Source organism: Clupea harengus, chromosome 13 (assembly GCF_900700415.2).
Source record: "Clupea harengus chromosome 13, Ch_v2.0.2, whole genome shotgun sequence".
In the NCBI taxonomy this organism is placed as follows: domain Eukaryota; kingdom Metazoa; phylum Chordata; class Actinopteri; order Clupeiformes; family Clupeidae; genus Clupea; species Clupea harengus.
Window position 1 is genome coordinate 6,809,996 of NC_045164.1, and position 7,233 is coordinate 6,817,228.

Below are 7,233 nucleotides of genomic sequence, written 5' to 3' on the forward strand. Positions count from 1 at the left end.
CCCTGTGTAATTATGAACAATTATGTCTTAGATTTGGCTTAACCCTTGGTTCATATCAGGTTCAGGCTAGGGCTAACTGACAGTTAATTCACAGGTTGGACAGTTGGGGCAAAGTTTTTTTTATTGTTGATGTCATATATAATAATATTCACTTGATTATCACATAATAGCCCTTTGAAATAACATATTTCAGTTAAAGGCTATCGTACAGGACTAACAGAGACCAGGTGGGTATGGCTGTAAAGAGGCTACACAAGATGTTATCACGAGGATATACCTACATGAAGCAACGGTTACATTAGAAGCCTGCTATGTGTGATAGATGATCATCTGCATATTACAAGACACAAGATTACAAGATATTCTCTGCTATCTGCCTTGCTGTCTGATTCTTCCTCTTTTCCCAGCCTTCATTGTGCCAGCGAGATTCTCCATCAATCACAAAAATTATTTTGATCGAACAGTACCACAATGACTTTGCTCAAAATGGATGTGCTTTAGAATGTCACTGTTTTCATCTCTTCATGAGTTCTTAAACTATTCATGGTTATTGACACGTAACCCTTTTCTTTGAATTACTTCAACTCATAGTATACCTCCATTCAACACCTCTAACCGACATTTTGTTTCCGACTAGCACAAAAGTAATAGGAGTTAAATGTTAACATGCATGCCTGTAAATATCATGCACTGTCAGAGCAACAAAATAGACAAAAAACAAGCAAATTAAGAAAACATCAATTTAAGAACAGATGCACAGCATTTAGGAAAAAAGCTGCAAATACACACAACAACCAAATACACACAACACAACCAAACACACACACACACACACACACACAACACACCCGAATAAGGCAAATGTGCTGCAAATACACACAACACAACACAACCGAATAAGGCAAATGTGCTGCAAATACAAACACAACCAAATACACACAACACAACCAAATACACACAACACAACCAAATGTGCTGCAGCGGCCCAAAACAAATACATTAACAGACACACACCCTGCAAGTACAGAAACAATGCCAGTCAAAAACACACAAAACAAACACAACAGAAAAAGACTGCATATCCAGTCCACACACACAACAGAAGTTCCTCATGTTTCTGGGGGGAGAACATAGTGATTTTCGACCTAAGTGAGAGAGACCCCACGAGAGAGAAGGGGCTAACCTTCTATTACTGTCTAATGTCTATTCTACAAACCATTTAGGGCCTGTCACAAACTGGAAACTTGAAACAAAGAAATAGTAAAACACGCCTTGAGCGTTTGCATCCTGAGATAAATCAAAGTGCCACGATGGGCAAACAAGGCAGAGATCACAGGACTGGAGAACAGCACTTCTTGCTGATCACAAACAATTACACACAAAGACAAAGGAAAAAGCCCAGGGCTTACATAGGAGCTCAGTGAATACATTGGCTACAGGTGAGAACTAAATTCAATTAACACATTGACTACAGATGAGAACCAAACATGGAGGGAAAACTAAGTGAGGGAAATACTAAAACACAGGAGAGGATGAACGGACTGGAGTAGCATATGGAGCAAGAGCAGGAACAGGAACAGAGGAATGAGCAGCAGAGGTTGTGACAGAATCCCCCCTCTGACGAGCATCTCCAGATGCTCTAGAATGCTGACCAGGGGGACGACCTCGGGTGCGTGGAGCAGGACGGTCAGGGCATCTCCGGTGGAATTCTGCTTTGAGCATGGGGTCCAGGATGTCATTAGACGCCACCCAAGATCGCTCCTCTGGGCCATACCCTTCCCAATCGACGAGGTATTGGAGTCGGCCAGCTCTCCGTCTCGAGTTCAGCAGTGCCCTCACAGCATATGCAGGTTCTCCGTCAACATTAAGGATTGGAGGTGGAGTGTCCAGGGGCTCTGCCTCCTGCAGTGGACCTGGAACCACCGGCCTAATGAGGGAGACATGAAATGAGGGTGAGACTTTTGAACTGTGATGGTAATTGCAGGCGATATGTTACCCTGTTGATTTGTTTTAGGATCTTGAATGGTCCTATGAAGCGCGGCCCGAGTTTTCTGCATGGCTGGCGGAGATTGATATCCTTTGTGGATAACCACACTCTCTGGCCTGGATGGTAGGTTGGAGCCTCTCGGCGATGGCGGTCCGCTGCCTCCTTATGCCTCTTGATGGCCCTCTGGAGATGAACATTAGCTGAAGACCAGACATCATTGCTACGAGTATAACCACTCCTCCACTGCTGGAACCTCAGTACTGCTTGGATTCCAAGGGAAAAGTGGTGCTTGAAAACCCAAAAAGCATTGAAATGGTGTCAAACCGGAAGAGGAGTGCTTGAGTGAGTTGAGCGTATTCTGCCCAGGGGAGAAATCTACACCAATCACCCTGCCGGTCCCCACAGTAGCTTCGGAGGTATCGCCCGAGTTCCTTGGTTTAACCTCTCCACCTGACCATTAGACCTGCGGGTGATGAACCTGAGGTCAGACTCACCGTGACCCCCAGCCTTTCCATGAAGGACGCCACACCTGTGAGGTGAACTGAGTGCCCGGTCAGAGACGATGTCTTCAGGGAGGCCAAAACGTCGGAAGACATTGTGGAATATTGGCCTCGGCAGTCTGGAGAGCTGTGGGGATACCCGGCAGAGGACCAAGACAGCAACCCTTTGAGAATCTTCCCACTATAACAAAAATTGTGGTATTACTTCAGATGGAGGCAGGTCGGTGACAAATCTATGGACAGATGGGTCCACGGGCGTTGAGGTAGAGGCAGTGGCGCCAGGGTGCCTGCAGGTAGGTTGTCGGGGAACTTTGATTGAGCACAAACACTACAAGACTGAACATGAGACTGGACATCCGTTGTTTAGGGTAGGCCCACCAATACTGAGAGGATAAGCAGCTGTTTCGAGTGGTGCCAGGGTGACCCGTGCCAAGAGATGTGTGCGCCCAGGTAATGAGACGACTGCGCAAAGAATTAGGCACGTAGACCCTGTTCGGAGGGCATTCAGGTGGTTGAGGGTCCTGAGCTGAAGCCTCCAGGATCTCTCTCTCCAGATCCCACCGAATGGGAGCTACCATACAGGTGGATGGGACAATGGGTTCTGGGGTGTCAGGACGTGGTATTGCTTCAAACATGCGAGAGAGTGAGTCGGCTTTGATGTTTTTTGAACCAGGACGATATGAGAATGGTGAATTGGAAACGAGTGAGGAATAGGCCCACCCTGGCTTGTCGGGGGTTGAGCCGTTTGGCTGTGCGGATATATTCCAAATTTTTGTGATCTGTTAAATATCACAAAAGGCTGTTGCACCCCTCCAGCCAGTGACGCCACTCTTCCAGGGCAAGCTTGATGGCCAGCAGTTCCCTATTACCCACATCGTAATTTCTCTCAGCCTGGGACAGCTTCCTGAGAAGTAAGCACATGGGAAAAGTTTAGCAGGATTACCTTGACGTTGAGACAGGACGCCTCCTACCCCCACCTCTGAGGCATCCACCTCTACAACGAAAGGAAGCGCAGGGTCAGGATGCTTCAGTAGAGGGGACGATGTGAACCTTGTTTTGAGAGTCCTGAATGCCTCCTCTGCTTCAGGTGACCAGGAAAAAAGACGAGGAGATCCTTTCAGGAGAGAAGTCAGAGGAGCCGCTACAGAATTGAAATTTCGAATAAACCTGCGGTAAAAATTAGAAAAGCCAAGAAATCTCTGAAGTTGCTTTGTAGTCTTGGGCCTCGGCCAGTTCAGAACAGCTCGCACCTTTTCCTCATCCATCTGCACTCCCTGTGAATTCAACACGTAGCCTAGGAATGAGATGGAAGACTGATGGAAGAGACATTTCTCAGCCTTGACAAAGAGGTCATGCTCCAGCAGTCTGTTAAGTACAGCCTTCACATGTTTTACATGATCCTGAACATTGTCAGAGTATATAAGAATGTCATCAATATATACAACAACAAACCTGTGGAGCATGTCTCTGAGAACCTCATTCACAAACGACTGGAACACAGAAGGAGCATTGGCTAACCCATACGGTAAAACAAGGTATTCATAGTGACCAGTGGTAGTGGAGAACGCTGTCTTCCATTCATCTCCTTCCCGGATCCTCACCAGGTTGTATGCGCTTCGCAAGTCCAGCTTGGTGAAGTACCGGGCCCCACGATGTTGTTCCAGTGCTGAAGGGACTAATGGAAGTGGGTAACGGTACTTTATGGTTATGTTATTAAGAGCCCTGTAATCTATACAAGGACGCAAACCACCATCTTTCTTTTCAACAAAGAAGAATCCTGATGACACCGGGGATGTGAATGGACGTATGAAACCCTGTCTCAGAGCTTCATCCACATACTCCTGCATGGAGGCGGTCTCCTTGTTGGATAGGGGATAGATCCGGGAACGTGGTTGCGGTGCCCCTGGCAGGAGGTCAATTGCGCAGTCCCATGGCATCTGTGTGGCTCTCGCCTTACTGAAAACTTCAGATAGATCTTGGTATTCAGGGTGGGATATTGACTTCACCTACCTCTGGACTTTCAATAGACGTAGAAGCACACTGCACCTGCAGACACCGATCCCGACAGGCTGGGGACCAGGCAAGCACCCTGCTGTTAGACCAGGAGATATGAGGATCATGCTGGCGAAGCCATGGCAAACCTAGTACTATGGGATGGACAGGTGAGTTGATAACAAAAAAACTCAGGGTTTCCTCGTGAATGTGATTAATGGTGAGTTGTAAAACCTGCGTCTTCTCAGTCACACGTCCTGAGCCCAGTGGTCGACCATCAATTGCATTCATCCGTAAAGGAGGAGTACATTGAGTTTTTGGAATCTTCAAAGTATGTACAAAATCTTCCGCAATGAAATTACCCGCAGCACCAGAATCAATCATGGCAAAACCAGAGTAGTGACCAGCTCCCCATCTTAAAGTTACTCTTATATTGAATAGTTCAGGTATTCTATTAATGGAATCTCTGCTCACCTCGGTGGACCGTTGTGACTCCTGGTGTTTGAGGACGGCGGTTACAGGTTGCTATTAGGTGACCAGACTCCCCATAGTACAAACGTAGGCCGTTACGCCTCCTGTGCTCCCTCTCCTCGGGGGTCAGGCGTGTGTGGCCTATTTCCATCGGCTCATAGGTTTGCGGGGCCTGAAGTGACTCACAGTTGACGTATGAACGATGTCTTGGAAGTCCTCTTGTTCGAAGGAGATTGTCCAGACGGATGGCTAATGCCCCTAGCTGGTCCAGAGTTAAGTAGTCATCTCGACAGGCTAGTTCAGACTGAATCTCAGGTCTCAGACCACGTCGGTAGATGGTAAGGAGGGATTGCTCATTCCAACCACTTCTGGCTGCAAGGATCCTGAAAGACAGAGAATAATCAGCTACTGTACGGTCTCCCTGACAAAGCTTCAGTAGCTGCTCCCTGACCTCCAATCCCTCAGCTGGATGCTCAAACACGGCCTTGAAAAGTGCTTCGAATGAGGCAAGATCCTTGATGTCATCTCCACCTTGTTCCCATACCGCAGCAGGGGCGGCAGTGGTACAGGAGGTAAAGAAGTCGTTTAGTAATCAGAAGGTTGCTAGTTCGATTCCCTGTCGAAGCGTTCTTGAGCAAGACACTGAACCCCTAATTGCTCCTGATGTGCAGTGTGGCATCAGTGTAAATGTAAAAATGTGTATACATTGTAAGTCGCTTTGGATAAAAGCGTCTGCTAAATGACTAAATGTAGTAGCCCACTCTAAAGCTCTTCCAGTGAGAAGAGAAATGATAAAAGCTACCTTGGATTCTTCAGATTGGAAATTACGTGGATTCTGAACCATGTGCAAAGAGCACTGAAGTATGAAACCTCTACAGGCATTTGGGCTTCCATCAAACCTCTCAGGTTTCACCAGGGAACCATCTCGCTGAGGCGCAGGCTGAGGCAGAGGTGGTGGGCGAGCAGACAACTCTTGGATGGTAGTAGTCATCTGGTTCAGTTGGTCACGCTGTTGGCTTAGTAGCTGACCCTGAGCGGTGATGGCTTCACGAAATCTTGCTGCATCCATGCTTTTGGTGTGTAATTCTGTCACAAACTTGAAACAAAGAAATAGGATGCAAACGCTCAAGGCGTGTTTTACTGAGATAAATCAAAGTGCCACGATGGGCAAACAAGGCAGAGCTCACAGGACTGGAGAACAGCACTTCTTGCTGATCACAAACAATTACACACAAAGGAAAAAGCCAAAGGCTTACATAGGAGCTCAGTGAATACATTGGCTACAGGTGAGAGCTAAACTTAATTAACACATAGGCTACAGGTGAGAACTAAACTCAATTATCACATTGGCTACAGGTGAGAACTAAATTCAATTAACACTTTGACTACAGGTGAGAACCAAACATGAAGGGAAAACTAAGAAGTGAGGGAAATACTAAAACACAGGAGAGGATGAACGGACTGGAGTAGCATATGGAGCAAGAGCAGGAACAGGAACAGAGGAGTGAGCAGCAGAGGTTGTGACAGGGCCTTGATTTTTCTTTTCTTTTCATCTAATGAAGCACAAAATGTAATGCAACACATATCTTGGTCTTACATTGCAGTCAGTGCATACGCCCAGACACTATTATGGAAATATCTCTTACAGAGGGTAGCTTTTACTTAGCTAAGGATATTTTGGGAAACACCCCAAAACATTAAGGTACAGCAAAAGGAATAACTTACAAATGAGGTAACGTGAAGAAGGCTTCAGGAAACACTTTAGAACTTTACTGACAAAAACAAATATTGTTTGTTGCATTTAGAACATTATTTCATGTAGTCTAATTTTTAATTTTATTTATTTTACTTTTAATTTTGCCTTGTCATAAGCAAAAAAAAAAAGTTTTTCTTCTTACAGCGTCCCCAGTGGTCAAATGATGCAAGAGTTGCTGAGATATGATCTTTCTGTCCACATCATGAACTGCAGTACAAAGACAATGGAGGGATTAAATTACCTTAATTACTTGCTGTATCATATTTCATACTTGATATATTTATCTTAAATACCTGCTCTGCCATATGTGAAGCTTCTGTTTTGTTTTCTGTGCACGAAATGATGTGCTGTCTTTAATATTTTGTGGACACAACACTAACAGGTTTGTGTTTTGTGGAGAAAAGGCATTATGGTATTATATGGCTTCGTATGAAATTAATGCCTATTGCAGCACAGAATGGGTTCTGTAAACAAGGTCTGTTACACTTGGTGCCCCATACCTAGTATTTTTCTGTCTTTCACATGAC